General features: G+C 48.0%; 9 non-coding genes across 9 annotated transcripts; 4 read left to right on the top strand and 5 right to left on the bottom strand.

The window, feature by feature from the left end:
• Positions 1-5759: 5759 nt before the first annotated feature.
• Positions 5760-5831, bottom strand: Trnag-ccc. Its single transcript has one exon. It is a non-coding gene; the product is annotated as a tRNA-Gly (tRNA).
• A 684-nt stretch (positions 5832-6515) lies between these two features.
• On the top strand, positions 6516-6599 carry Trnal-uaa. The gene has a single exon. It is a non-coding gene; the product is annotated as a tRNA-Leu (tRNA).
• Positions 6600-7725: 1126 nt separating this feature from the next.
• Positions 7726-7797, bottom strand: Trnag-ccc. The gene has a single exon. It is a non-coding gene; the product is annotated as a tRNA-Gly (tRNA).
• A 684-nt stretch (positions 7798-8481) lies between these two features.
• Trnal-uaa lies at positions 8482-8565 on the top strand. The gene has a single exon. It is a non-coding gene; the product is annotated as a tRNA-Leu (tRNA).
• Positions 8566-9691: 1126 nt separating this feature from the next.
• On the bottom strand, positions 9692-9763 carry Trnag-ccc. Its single transcript has one exon. It is a non-coding gene; the product is annotated as a tRNA-Gly (tRNA).
• A 684-nt stretch (positions 9764-10447) lies between these two features.
• Trnal-uaa lies at positions 10448-10531 on the top strand. Its single transcript has one exon. It is a non-coding gene; the product is annotated as a tRNA-Leu (tRNA).
• Positions 10532-11657: 1126 nt separating this feature from the next.
• On the bottom strand, positions 11658-11729 carry Trnag-ccc. Its single transcript has one exon. It is a non-coding gene; the product is annotated as a tRNA-Gly (tRNA).
• A 684-nt stretch (positions 11730-12413) lies between these two features.
• On the top strand, positions 12414-12497 carry Trnal-uaa. The gene has a single exon. It is a non-coding gene; the product is annotated as a tRNA-Leu (tRNA).
• Positions 12498-13623: 1126 nt separating this feature from the next.
• Positions 13624-13695, bottom strand: Trnag-ccc. Its single transcript has one exon. It is a non-coding gene; the product is annotated as a tRNA-Gly (tRNA).
• Positions 13696-14135: the final 440 nt, after the last annotated feature.

Below are 14135 nucleotides of genomic sequence, written 5' to 3'. Positions count from 1 at the left end.
TGTTGCCGACTTTCCACCCTTTCCTTCAAAACCGGTTACAGATACGCCTGCCTCCAAATCTGACGTGCAGCTGCTGAGCCACAAACGGCGAAGAACGTGTGATGATGATAGTCCGGACGAGGCTCTCCAGGAATTAGAACTCGACGTCCCAAAAGAGATGCCGGTTACGGTTACTGACTCAAGTTTTTCTGAACCGTCGCACGCAGCTGTCGACGCTGCGGCTATTGACGTCATTCCGAGTGACGTACAGGCAGCTTTGGCACCACAACAGCCGAGCCCGCCGCCTGAAGTCGCGACGTCACCACAGGCCGAATCACAACAAGCGCGTGCTTCCGATAAGCATAACGAGGCAGGCAGTACTTGTGTACAAACTGACGGAAGTCAAAGTCCGTCTACAAACAAACACGAAGTTCGTGCTAGTGACAACAAACAAACTTGTCCACCTTCTGAGTCAGTTCTTTCCGCAGATCAGATGGTTGAGGCGTCACAGCACGTTATGGATTGCGAAGTCACTCAGGACCCTCCCACACCTCCGTCTGCCGATGTGTTCCCTAGCAGAGCACGTAGTAGGACCAAAGTTCAACCGAACGTCAACGCAGTACGGAAGAAAAACAAACCCAACGACACACAAGTGACTGTTCGTGATCCTCCCGACAATGCAGACCATTCCGAAGTCTCTATGCCCTTGTAATGCGACCAGTGTTGTTTAGTGACCCTTTACGTACCTCACTGTAATAATGGCACAAGCGTACAAATTCGTCTCCCTGAACATAAATAAGATTCGATCTGATCTCAAAATTGCGGCCCTACAGCAGTTTCTATACGAATCTGACGCTGATATTGTGTTGTTGCAGGAAGTTACTGTTTTAAATCTCTTCATCTCTGGTTTTAAAACCATATCAAACGTTGCTCCTGAGGAAAGTACAGGTACCGCACTTTTATTACGGGAAGGCATTCCAGTTGGGGAGATCGAGTTTCTAGATTCCGGTCGAGGAGTGAGCTGTAAAATTTTTGATGTAACCCTTGTTAATTTATATGCCCCATCAGGCAACAGCAACAAATTCGAACGGTCACGTTTTTATAAGGAGGATGTTACGTATCTGTTGAGGAGCAGTCCTCAAAACCTGATAATAGGAGGTGACTTCAACTGTGTTCTACGTAAAAACGATCAGTCCCCTAATTTTAACTACTGTAAAGAACTGCACGAGCTCGTTAAGAATATTAAGCTGAAAGATGCTTGGGAACTGAAGTATCCTACTTTAGTTAAATTCACTTTTTTCACCGTTACTTCATGCAGCCGTCTGGATAGAATTTATCTATCGGACTGTATCAGTGACAGACTCCTAGCGGTTGACGTAATCCCGGCTAGTTTTACCGACCATTGCGCTTTTACGGCAACGGTTCACTTAAATCGACAGCCTACCAAATTATTTCGTTCCCCGTGGATGTTAAACATATCGCATCTGGCGGACGCTGAGTTATTTGACGTTATCAGGCATGTGTGGGAAACTTGTTTGCGTTCCATCCATTTTTATCCGACTAAAGCGATGTGGTGGACCGCTGTTGCGAAACCAAAGCTTCGAAAAAGTCTCATTTATTATAGTGCTCAGAAAGCACGCGCCTTCAAGAGGACCTTTGAGTTTTACTACACTGTGCTGCGACAACTGTATGATTCATCCACTGCGACCAACACTAACTTTCCATCAATTCAACGTGTCAAGGCTAAACTTGTCAGCTTGAAGCGTCAACAATTGGAAGGTCTGAAAGTTAAATCCAAACCTAAATCTGTTTTAGCCGACGAAATGACATCTATGTACCATTTATTTAAGCATTTCTCGCGCCGCCGCAGGGCTTTCATTGATGTTTTGGAAAGGGATAATGGGGAATTACTCTCTACTCAAGCGGCCATTATTAGTGAAATTCACCAACATTTCCAACAACTGTATTCCAGTGAAATTGTCAATGAACCTGCTGTCAGTGCAGTGGTCAATGTTTTTGATAAGGCGATTACTCCTGCTGACAATGTCGACTTTTTATCGGACTTCACTCCTGAGGAAGTTTTAGCCTTGATCTCCAAGTCGCCTTCCTTTAAATCGCCTGGTCCTGATGGTTTGCCCAAGGAATTTTATATCAAATTCTGGAATGTCCTTGGTGGTACTTTTACTGAAATTGTTAATGAAGTCATGAGTGGTGGTCCTCTTCCTGCCGAGTTCAAGGTGGGTAGAATTGTTTTAGTCCCGAAGAGAACTGGTCACAAGCGAGTTGATAATCTCCGTCCAATCACATTATTGAACTTTGATTATAAAACGATTGCCCGAGCGATTAATAGCAGAATGACCCCCATCCTTGGGAAAGTTATTCATTCACATCAGTCTTGCCTTCCAGGGAGATCCATTATGACTCCGGTTGCGGAGTACAGAGACGTTATTTCAGTAGCGGCCGTAACCAACATCAAATGTGCTTTCCTTTTTCTTGACTTTTGCAAAGCTTTTGACCGCGTTAGTCATCACTATTTAGAACGCATCCTGCAACGAATTGGACTCGAAGAACGAGCTGTGGCAGTCATTCGGCATATGATAACAGGCATTACTGCTAGGATCACCGTTAACGGTCAGCTGACACAAGCTGTTGGTATACGACGAGGTGTACCGCAAGGCAGTCCTTTGTCGATGTCGCTCTTTGTTTTGTCGCTCGAGCCATTTCTGAAGAGATTGTGTATCACATTAACTGGCCTTTCTGTCTTAGGGAGCAATCTTACTGTGAGGGCTTACGCCGATGATGTTGCTGTTATCCTACGTCATGAGTCTGAAGTGGCCCAATTGCGGGCTGAGATTGATAATTACAGCACTGCGTCTGGAGCGAAACTCAGTGAGGGTAAATGTAAGGTTCTAAGCTTACGGGGCTTCGAATCTCTTGCTATACCGTGGGCACAGATCGTCGAACAACATGTTGCTCTGGGAATCATCATCGATAGGTGTCCTTTACGTATGGCAGCTAAAAACTGGAAACTTACTGCAAATCGAATACAGGGAGCTATAGTGGAAAACACCTGGCGATCGACAAATATCCTCCAGAAGATCAGGATTTTGAATACATACATACTCTGTAAAGCTTATTATGTCGCTCAGGTGTTCCCTCTTCCCAAAATGCAAGCCCATAAGATCATGCGTTTGTCCAGCAGGTTTGTGTGGCTCGGTCATATTTTTAAGTTAACCTATACCACACTGTCTAAGTCAGTGCAAACTGGGGGCCTGCAACTCAATGATATCCGTCGCAAGGCGACGGCACTCTATATAAAACGAACAACTGAGATAATTACCACGATGCCCCATACTATCACATCGAAGCTGTTTCGCATTGTTCGCCCAAAATGTATGAAACCGCCAATTGACATCGGGAAACTAAACTTTCAATTGCAACATGTCGGTGTTTATTACCTCGAAATGAGTTACTTAGGTGACAGTGTTTCCACAAGTCCTTGTCTCACGACAGTGTTCTTAATTGCTCAGTGGCAGAAGTACGAAGCTCCAAATACAATTGAAATGCACTACCCAAGAATCGTCTGGACGGCAGTGTGGACCAATATTACTCTCAAAATTCATTCTTCCGATGTGCTTTCCGCCTGGTATAAAGTTGTCCACAATCTTATTCCAACCAACGAAAAACTCAACCGCATTGGCTTAAGTGCTACTGACAACTGCCTCAAATGTGGATTAGTAGACACTCTGAGGCACAGGTTTACTTGCTGCGGGCATCAGTTCAACTGGCATTGGGTGCGGAAACGATTGGCGCTGCTCACACGTAGCACTGAAAGTCTTTATACGACTGATATCCTCCTGTGGCCTGATACACGGTTTTACCCCAAAACGAAAAACAATACTGTTATGTGGATGCTGGGACATTTTGTCAATTACGTCATGACCCAACACGGAGAAGACAATATTACTGCCTTTACTGCTTATATGGCAACGGCATATTGGCGAAGAAACCAGTTCCCACACATTAAGAGGGATTTTGGCAATATGTTAACAATCCTGTTTGAGAAACAGGGAATTGGGTGATTCTAAAGTATATCCGCGATTCCTGTCACCATTTCCATGGTGAAGTTCCCAGGTACAAGTCAACAGTGACTACTATTTTCGTTATCATTTCGCCTATGGCGCTTGAAGAACCTGAAGTTTTCTTTTCTTTCTTATTCCTCATTATTTGTTTTTTGAGGGAAGAGACATCCTTTTATTTTATTTATTTATTTATTTATTTTTTTTTTTTCTTTCTCTCTTCTTGGTTTTGAGAAAGATTTCTAATCTTCGTTGGCACTTATATTCCAAAGAAGACGGAGCAATGAGCTCCTTGTAATCCCGAAGAAATTGAATTCCTTTTGTGTACTGTTGTACGATGCCAGTGAATCTGGAGACTTTGATTTCATTTGAATATAGCTGAAGAAGCTCGCCAAGGAAGGCATTCATGGAGAGCGCAAGGAGGGCTGTAAGGGGAGAAGGGAGGCCCTAAAAAAAAAAAAAAAAAAAAAACAAAAAAAAAAAAAAAAAAAAAAAAAAAAAAAAAGCGGTCTAAGGCGCCAGATTTAAGCTCTGGTTCCCTAAGGGGAGCGTGGGTTCGAACCCCACATCTGACAATGCATTTTAAATATTCCAAAACTACAAATTTCGTACATGCGGGAAAACAAGTAAATTACGTGGGAACAGGTTCCACAGATACTACTAGAAACGGCAGTGACTATGGTGCTTGCCTTGCAAGTCTGATTGTCTGGCGGTCAGAAAGAATGGAAAGCTGTTAGGAGACATGGCTTTCAGCCACGAGGCCCGGATTCGATTCCCGGTAGCCGAACATACTTTTGTTTGCTGAGTCTTGGTTATTCTCACGGCATTTACGATATCTTTGTGTTGTGGTTTTTGGGGTCCAAGCATCAGGCAAGCAAACGTGAGTGAAAGCAGATATGTGTTTAAATGAGTGCCAGGGCAGTAATAAAGGTGGATGAGACGGTGGATAGGGTATTGGACTGCAGACGTGCCACATTGCGTAGCTCTATAGCTGAGTAAGTTAGAGCGTCGTGCTGTGAACACAAAGGCCGCGTATTCGACCGCACCAAGTGCCAGTTCATTTTTCGCCCCTAAAAGACAATGCTTCCTCCAGCGAGACACTGCCAGGTAAATAACAAGCGATCTTCACAAGAAGTAAGGTGTCTACACGTCGCGCGATACTGTCGCCAACGGCCATACCGCGCGTAGTGCAGCGGTTCTCGTCTGGTCACCGGCGTTAAGATGCGCTGGCCGTGGTTGGTACTTGGATGCGTGCTCGGCTGGGAACTCGACGTGCTCTTGGCTTCTTTCATTTTGCATTTTTCCTTCGGTTTCGTTGTTGCTTAGCGATAGTGATGCGGTCGCGCACGCTGACGCCACTCTTGCCTCTCGGTACACTAAGGGGCGAATCTGTGGCCACAATAAAATGAAAGGTTCTGTCGTGTGTTTGTCGTTTTTTGGTCTCTCCCAGTCGTTTCTAGCGCCTGCCCTCTACATATATGCCCATTTCCAAGCGTCAGCTTTCGCGTCAGCCGAGCTAAGTCGAGACAAGTCGACACATGGAGACACACGATGCTGAGAAACGAAACCCGCAGACTAGCGCCCTGGCAGCACGGACTGAGACGAGGGGCGAAGGAAAACTATTCGTACCGCGACAGTTCACAGTTTCGAAGATCGCGTTTCGTTACGTGGAACTCCCCCAGAAGAAAAAAGTACGTTTCGTGCGGTGGCCGGGAATCGAACCCGGATCAACTGCTTGGGAAGCAACCATGCTGACCGTTACACCACCACCGCCTTGTGCTGCGTCCCACCCACGCCGTGATGTGTCGGCTACCCTCCTGCCATCAGAGGCCGAAGGCGATGGCGCTGTAGGCGCTCAACGCCAGGGCGGGGGCGGGAACATCTGAACACAGTGTGTAGGTGCTGCTAGGGCGATGTAGCGTAACTAGAAGCAGAACTGACAGCCGTTGAAAAAACTGCCCTTTAATTTACAGCAGGGCGATAAAACAAATATCTAATGTGACGTACTTACTGATGATCCAGAGACGATTCAGCATATGTGTGCCAATCCAGAAGTAGAAAGCGCCTAAGTATCACAATATTAAGTTGGTTAGTTTGATCATCGCCTGGAGCATATCATTAGCTTCCCCTCAGGGCGAAAGGCACAGCGTAGCCGTTGCTAGGGAACGGCCTTTCCTGTCGTTTTTTGTTTTCTCTGCGTCAATGTGAATATTGATAACTACAGTTCTGCTCGTTCCACTCAAGACAGATGGCGACGGAAAACAATGGTGTAAGGCACCATATTTAAGCTCTGGTTCCCGAAAGTGAGTGTGGGGTGCAACCTCACATCTGACAACTCGTTTTAAATACTCTAAAAGCAACGTAATTCCTTCACACAAGAAAAAAACACGCTAATTTCGCAGTCAGGCTCTGCAGATATACCTAGAAACGACGATGGACGAGATTTTGCGCCCACGCGTCAGATTGGCCGAGCGGTCTAAGGCGCCAGATTTAAGCTCTGGTTCCCTAAGGGGAGCGTGGGTTCGAACCCCACATCTGACAATGCATTTTAAATATTCCAAAACTACAAATTTCGTACATGCGGGAAAACAAGTAAATTACGTGGGAACAGGTTCCACAGATACTACTAGAAACGGCAGTGACTATGGTGCTTGCCTTGCAAGTCTGATTGTCTGGCGGTCAGAAAGAATGGAAAGCTGTTAGGAGACATGGCTTTCAGCCACGAGGCCCGGATTCGATTCCCGGTAGCCGAACATACTTTTGTTTGCTGAGTCTTGGTTATTCTCACGGCATTTACGATATCTTTGTGTTGTGGTTTTTGGGGTCCAAGCATCAGGCAAGCAAACGTGAATGAAAGCAGATATGTGTTTAAATGAGTGCCAGGGCAGTAATAAAGGTGGATGAGACGGTGGATAGGGTATTGGACTGCAGACGTGCCACATTGCGTAGCTCTATAGCTGAGTAAGTTAGAGCGTCGTGCTGTGAACACAAAGGCCGCGTATTCGACCGCACCAAGTGCCAGTTCATTTTTCGCCCCTAAAAGACAATGCTTCCTCCAGCGAGACACTGCCAGGTAAATAACAAGCGATCTTCACAAGAAGTAAGGTGTCTACACGTCGCGCGATACTGTCGCCAACGGCCATACCGCGCGTAGTGCAGCGGTTCTCGTCTGGTCACCGGCGTTAAGATGCGCTGGCCGTGGTTGGTACTTGGATGCGTGCTCGGCTGGGAACTCGACGTGCTCTTGGCTTCTTTCATTTTGCATTTTTCCTTCGGTTTCGTTGTTGCTTAGCGATAGTGATGCGGTCGCGCACGCTGACGCCACTCTTGCCTCTCGGTACACTAAGGGGCGAATCTGTGGCCACAATAAAATGAAAGGTTCTGTCGTGTGTTTGTCGTTTTTTGGTCTCTCCCAGTCGTTTCTAGCGCCTGCCCTCTACATATATGCCCATTTCCAAGCGTCAGATTTCGCGTCAGCCGAGCTAAGTCGAGACAAGTCGACACATGGAGACACACGATGCTGAGAAACGAAACCCGCAGACTAGCGCCCTGGCAGCACGGACTGAGACGAGGGGCGAAGGAAAACTATTCGTACCGCGACAGTTCACAGTTTCGAAGATCGCGTTTCGTTACGTGGAACTCCCCCAGAAGAAAAAAGTACGTTTCGTGCGGTGGCCGGGAATCGAACCCGGATCAACTGCTTGGGAAGCAACCATGCTGACCGTTACACCACCACCGCCTTGTGCTGCGTCCCACCCACGCCGTGATGTGTCGGCTACCCTCCTGCCATCAGAGGCCGAAGGCGATGGCGCTGTAGGCGCTCAACGCCAGGGCGGGGGCGGGAACATCTGAACACAGTGTGTAGGTGCTGCTAGGGCGATGTAGCGTAACTAGAAGCAGAACTGACAGCCGTTGAAAAAACTGCCCTTTAATTTACAGCAGGGCGATAAAACAAATATCTAATGTGACGTACTTACTGATGATCCAGAGACGATTCAGCATATGTGTGCCAATCCAGAAGTAGAAAGCGCCTAAGTATCACAATATTAAGTTGGTTAGTTTGATCATCGCCTGGAGCATATCATTAGCTTCCCCTCAGGGCGAAAGGCACAGCGTAGCCGTTGCTAGGGAACGGCCTTTCCTGTCGTTTTTTGTTTTCTCTGCGTCAATGTGAATATTGATAACTACAGTTCTGCTCGTTCCACTCAAGACAGATGGCGACGGAAAACAATGGTGTAAGGCACCATATTTAAGCTCTGGTTCCCGAAAGTGAGTGTGGGGTGCAACCTCACATCTGACAACTCGTTTTAAATACTCTAAAAGCAACGTAATTCCTTCACACAAGAAAAAAACACGCTAATTTCGCAGTCAGGCTCTGCAGATATACCTAGAAACGACGATGGACGAGATTTTGCGCCCACGCGTCAGATTGGCCGAGCGGTCTAAGGCGCCAGATTTAAGCTCTGGTTCCCTAAGGGGAGCGTGGGTTCGAACCCCACATCTGACAATGCATTTTAAATATTCCAAAACTACAAATTTCGTACATGCGGGAAAACAAGTAAATTACGTGGGAACAGGTTCCACAGATACTACTAGAAACGGCAGTGACTATGGTGCTTGCCTTGCAAGTCTGATTGTCTGGCGGTCAGAAAGAATGGAAAGCTGTTAGGAGACATGGCTTTCAGCCACGAGGCCCGGATTCGATTCCCGGTAGCCGAACATACTTTTGTTTGCTGAGTCTTGGTTATTCTCACGGCATTTACGATATCTTTGTGTTGTGGTTTTTGGGGTCCAAGCATCAGGCAAGCAAACGTGAATGAAAGCAGATATGTGTTTAAATGAGTGCCAGGGCAGTAATAAAGGTGGATGAGACGGTGGATAGGGTATTGGACTGCAGACGTGCCACATTGCGTAGCTCTATAGCTGAGTAAGTTAGAGCGTCGTGCTGTGAACACAAAGGCCGCGTATTCGACCGCACCAAGTGCCAGTTCATTTTTCGCCCCTAAAAGACAATGCTTCCTCCAGCGAGACACTGCCAGGTAAATAACAAGCGATCTTCACAAGAAGTAAGGTGTCTACACGTCGCGCGATACTGTCGCCAACGGCCATACCGCGCGTAGTGCAGCGGTTCTCGTCTGGTCACCGGCGTTAAGATGCGCTGGCCGTGGTTGGTACTTGGATGCGTGCTCGGCTGGGAACTCGACGTGCTCTTGGCTTCTTTCATTTTGCATTTTTCCTTCGGTTTCGTTGTTGCTTAGCGATAGTGATGCGGTCGCGCACGCTGACGCCACTCTTGCCTCTCGGTACACTAAGGGGCGAATCTGTGGCCACAATAAAATGAAAGGTTCTGTCGTGTGTTTGTCGTTTTTTGGTCTCTCCCAGTCGTTTCTAGCGCCTGCCCTCTACATATATGCCCATTTCCAAGCGTCAGATTTCGCGTCAGCCGAGCTAAGTCGAGACAAGTCGACACATGGAGACACACGATGCTGAGAAACGAAACCCGCAGACTAGCGCCCTGGCAGCACGGACTGAGACGAGGGGCGAAGGAAAACTATTCGTACCGCGACAGTTCACAGTTTCGAAGATCGCGTTTCGTTACGTGGAACTCCCCCAGAAGAAAAAAGTACGTTTCGTGCGGTGGCCGGGAATCGAACCCGGATCAACTGCTTGGGAAGCAACCATGCTGACCGTTACACCACCACCGCCTTGTGCTGCGTCCCACCCACGCCGTGATGTGTCGGCTACCCTCCTGCCATCAGAGGCCGAAGGCGATGGCGCTGTAGGCGCTCAACGCCAGGGCGGGGGCGGGAACATCTGAACACAGTGTGTAGGTGCTGCTAGGGCGATGTAGCGTAACTAGAAGCAGAACTGACAGCCGTTGAAAAAACTGCCCTTTAATTTACAGCAGGGCGATAAAACAAATATCTAATGTGACGTACTTACTGATGATCCAGAGACGATTCAGCATATGTGTGCCAATCCAGAAGTAGAAAGCGCCTAAGTATCACAATATTAAGTTGGTTAGTTTGATCATCGCCTAGAGCATATCATTAGCTTCCCCTCAGGGCGAAAGGCACAGCGTAGCCGTTGCTAGGGAACGGCCTTTCCTGTCGTTTTTTGTTTTCTCTGCGTCAATGTGAATATTGATAACTACAGTTCTGCTCGTTCCACTCAAGACAGATGGCGACGGAAAACAATGGTGTAAGGCACCATATTTAAGCTCTGGTTCCCGAAAGTGAGTGTGGGGTGCAACCTCACATCTGACAACTCGTTTTAAATACTCTAAAAGCAACGTAATTCCTTCACACAAGAAAAAAACACGCTAATTTCGCAGTCAGGCTCTGCAGATATACCTAGAAACGACGATGGACGAGATTTTGCGCCCACGCGTCAGATTGGCCGAGCGGTCTAAGGCGCCAGATTTAAGCTCTGGTTCCCTAAGGGGAGCGTGGGTTCGAACCCCACATCTGACAATGCATTTTAAATATTCCAAAACTACAAATTTCGTACATGCGGGAAAACAAGTAAATTACGTGGGAACAGGTTCCACAGATACTACTAGAAACGGCAGTGACTATGGTGCTTGCCTTGCAAGTCTGATTGTCTGGCGGTCAGAAAGAATGGAAAGCTGTTAGGAGACATGGCTTTCAGCCACGAGGCCCGGATTCGATTCCCGGTAGCCGAACATACTTTTGTTTGCTGAGTCTTGGTTATTCTCACGGCATTTACGATATCTTTGTGTTGTGGTTTTTGGGGTCCAAGCATCAGGCAAGCAAACGTGAATGAAAGCAGATATGTGTTTAAATGAGTGCCAGGGCAGTAATAAAGGTGGATGAGACGGTGGATAGGGTATTGGACTGCAGACGTGCCACATTGCGTAGCTCTATAGCTGAGTAAGTTAGAGCGTCGTGCTGTGAACACAAAGGCCGCGTATTCGACCGCACCAAGTGCCAGTTCATTTTTCGCCCCTAAAAGACAATGCTTCCTCCAGCGAGACACTGCCAGGTAAATAACAAGCGATCTTCACAAGAAGTAAGGTGTCTACACGTCGCGCGATACTGTCGCCAACGGCCATACCGCGCGTAGTGCAGCGGTTCTCGTCTGGTCACCGGCGTTAAGATGCGCTGGCCGTGGTTGGTACTTGGATGCGTGCTCGGCTGGGAACTCGACGTGCTCTTGGCTTCTTTCATTTTGCATTTTTCCTTCGGTTTCGTTGTTGCTTAGCGATAGTGATGCGGTCGCGCACGCTGACGCCACTCTTGCCTCTCGGTACACTAAGGGGCGAATCTGTGGCCACAATAAAATGAAAGGTTCTGTCGTGTGTTTGTCGTTTTTTGGTCTCTCCCAGTCGTTTCTAGCGCCTGCCCTCTACATATATGCCCATTTCCAAGCGTCAGATTTCGCGTCAGCCGAGCTAAGTCGAGACAAGTCGACACATGGAGACACACGATGCTGAGAAACGAAACCCGCAGACTAGCGCCCTGGCAGCACGGACTGAGACGAGGGGCGAAGGAAAACTATTCGTACCGCGACAGTTCACAGTTTCGAAGATCGCGTTTCGTTACGTGGAACTCCCCCAGAAGAAAAAAGTACGTTTCGTGCGGTGGCCGGGAATCGAACCCGGATCAACTGCTTGGGAAGCAACCATGCTGACCGTTACACCACCACCGCCTTGTGCTGCGTCCCACCCACGCCGTGATGTGTCGGCTACCCTCCTGCCATCAGAGGCCGAAGGCGATGGCGCTGTAGGCGCTCAACGCCAGGGCGGGGGCGGGAACATCTGAACACAGTGTGTAGGTGCTGCTAGGGCGATGTAGCGTAACTAGAAGCAGAACTGACAGCCGTTGAAAAAACTGCCCTTTAATTTACAGCAGGGCGATAAAACAAATATCTAATGTGACGTACTTACTGATGATCCAGAGACGATTCAGCATATGTGTGCCAATCCAGAAGTAGAAAGCGCCTAAGTATCACAATATTAAGTTGGTTAGTTTGATCATCGCCTAGAGCATATCATTAGCTTCCCCTCAGGGCGAAAGGCACAGCGTAGCCGTTGCTAGGGAACGGCCTTTCCTGTCGTTTTTTGTTTTCTCTGCGTCAATGTGAATATTGATAACTACAGTTCTGCTCGTTCCACTCAAGACAGATGGCGACGGAAAACAATGGTGTAAGGCACCATATTTAAGCTCTGGTTCCCGAAAGTGAGTGTGGGGTGCAACCTCACATCTGACAACTCGTTTTAAATACTCTAAAAGCAACGTAATTCCTTCACACAAGAAAAAAACACGCTAATTTCGCAGTCAGGCTCTGCAGATATACCTAGAAACGACGATGGACGAGATTTTGCGCCCACGCGTCAGATTGGCCGAGCGGTCTAAGGCGCCAGATTTAAGCTCTGGTTCCCTAAGGGGAGCGTGGGTTCGAACCCCACATCTGACAATGCATTTTAAATATTCCAAAACTACAAATTTCGTACATGCGGGAAAACAAGTAAATTACGTGGGAACAGGTTCCACAGATACTACTAGAAACGGCAGTGACTATGGTGCTTGCCTTGCAAGTCTGATTGTCTGGCGGTCAGAAAGAATGGAAAGCTGTTAGGAGACATGGCTTTCAGCCACGAGGCCCGGATTCGATTCCCGGTAGCCGAACATACTTTTGTTTGCTGAGTCTTGGTTATTCTCACGGCATTTACGATATCTTTGTGTTGTGGTTTTTGGGGTCCAAGCATCAGGCAAGCAAACGTGAATGAAAGCAGATATGTGTTTAAATGAGTGCCAGGGCAGTAATAAAGGTGGATGAGACGGTGGATAGGGTATTGGACTGCAGACGTGCCACATTGCGTAGCTCTATAGCTGAGTAAGTTAGAGCGTCGTGCTGTGAACACAAAGGCCGCGTATTCGACCGCACCAAGTGCCAGTTCATTTTTCGCCCCTAAAAGACAATGCTTCCTCCAGCGAGACACTGCCAGGTAAATAACAAGCGATCTTCACAAGAAGTAAGGTGTCTACACGTCGCGCGATACTGTCGCCAACGGCCATACCGCGCGTAGTGCAGCGGTTCTCGTCTGGTCACCGGCGTTAAGATGCGCTGGCCGTGGTTGGTACTTGGATGCGTGCTCGGCTGGGAACTCGACGTGCTCTTGGCTTCTTTCATTTTGCATTTTTCCTTCGGTTTCGTTGTTGCTTAGCGATAGTGATGCGGTCGCGCACGCTGACGCCACTCTTGCCTCTCGGTACACTAAGGGGCGAATCTGTGGCCACAATAAAATGAAAGGTTCTGTCGTGTGTTTGTCGTTTTTTGGTCTCTCCCAGTCGTTTCTAGCGCCTGCCCTCTACATATATGCCCATTTCCAAGCGTCAGATTTCGCGTCAGCCGAGCAAAGTCGAGACAAGTCGACACATGGAGACACACGATGCTGAGAAACGAAACCCGCAGACTAGCGCCCTGGCAGCACGGACTGAGACGAGGGGCGAAGGAAAACTATTCGTACCGCGACAGTTCACAGTTTCGAAGATCGCGTTTCGTTACGTGGAACTCCCCCAGAAGAAAAAAGTACGTTTCGTGCGGTGGCCGGGAATCGAACCCGGATCAACTGCTTGGGAAGCAACCATGCTGACCGTTACACCACCACCGCCTTGTGCTGCGTCCCACCCACGCCGTGATGTGTCGGCTACCCTCCTGCCATCAGAGGCCGAAGGCGATGGCGCTGTAGGCGCTCAACGCCAGGGCGGGGGCGGGAACATCTGAACACAGTGTGTAGGTGCTGCTAGGGCGATGTAGCGTAACTAGAAGCAGAACTGACAGCCGTTGAAAAAACTGCCCTTTAATTTACAGCAGGGCGATAAAACAAATATCTAATGTGACGTACTTACTGATGATCCAGAGACGATTCAGCATATGTGTGCCAATCCAGAAGTAGAAAGCGCCTAAGTATCACAATATTAAGTTGGTTAGTTTGATCATCGCCTAGAGCATATCATTAGCTTCCCCTCAGGGCGAAAGGCACAGCGTAGCCGTTGCTAGGGAACGGCCTTTCCTGTCGTTTTTTGTTTTCTCTGCGTCAATGTGAATATT

Source organism: Schistocerca americana, chromosome 2 (assembly GCF_021461395.2).
Source record: "Schistocerca americana isolate TAMUIC-IGC-003095 chromosome 2, iqSchAmer2.1, whole genome shotgun sequence".
In the NCBI taxonomy this organism is placed as follows: Eukaryota; Metazoa; Arthropoda; class Insecta; order Orthoptera; family Acrididae; genus Schistocerca; species Schistocerca americana.
Note: the sequence above shows the minus strand (reverse complement) of the source record. Positions and strands in the feature narration are given on the sequence as shown.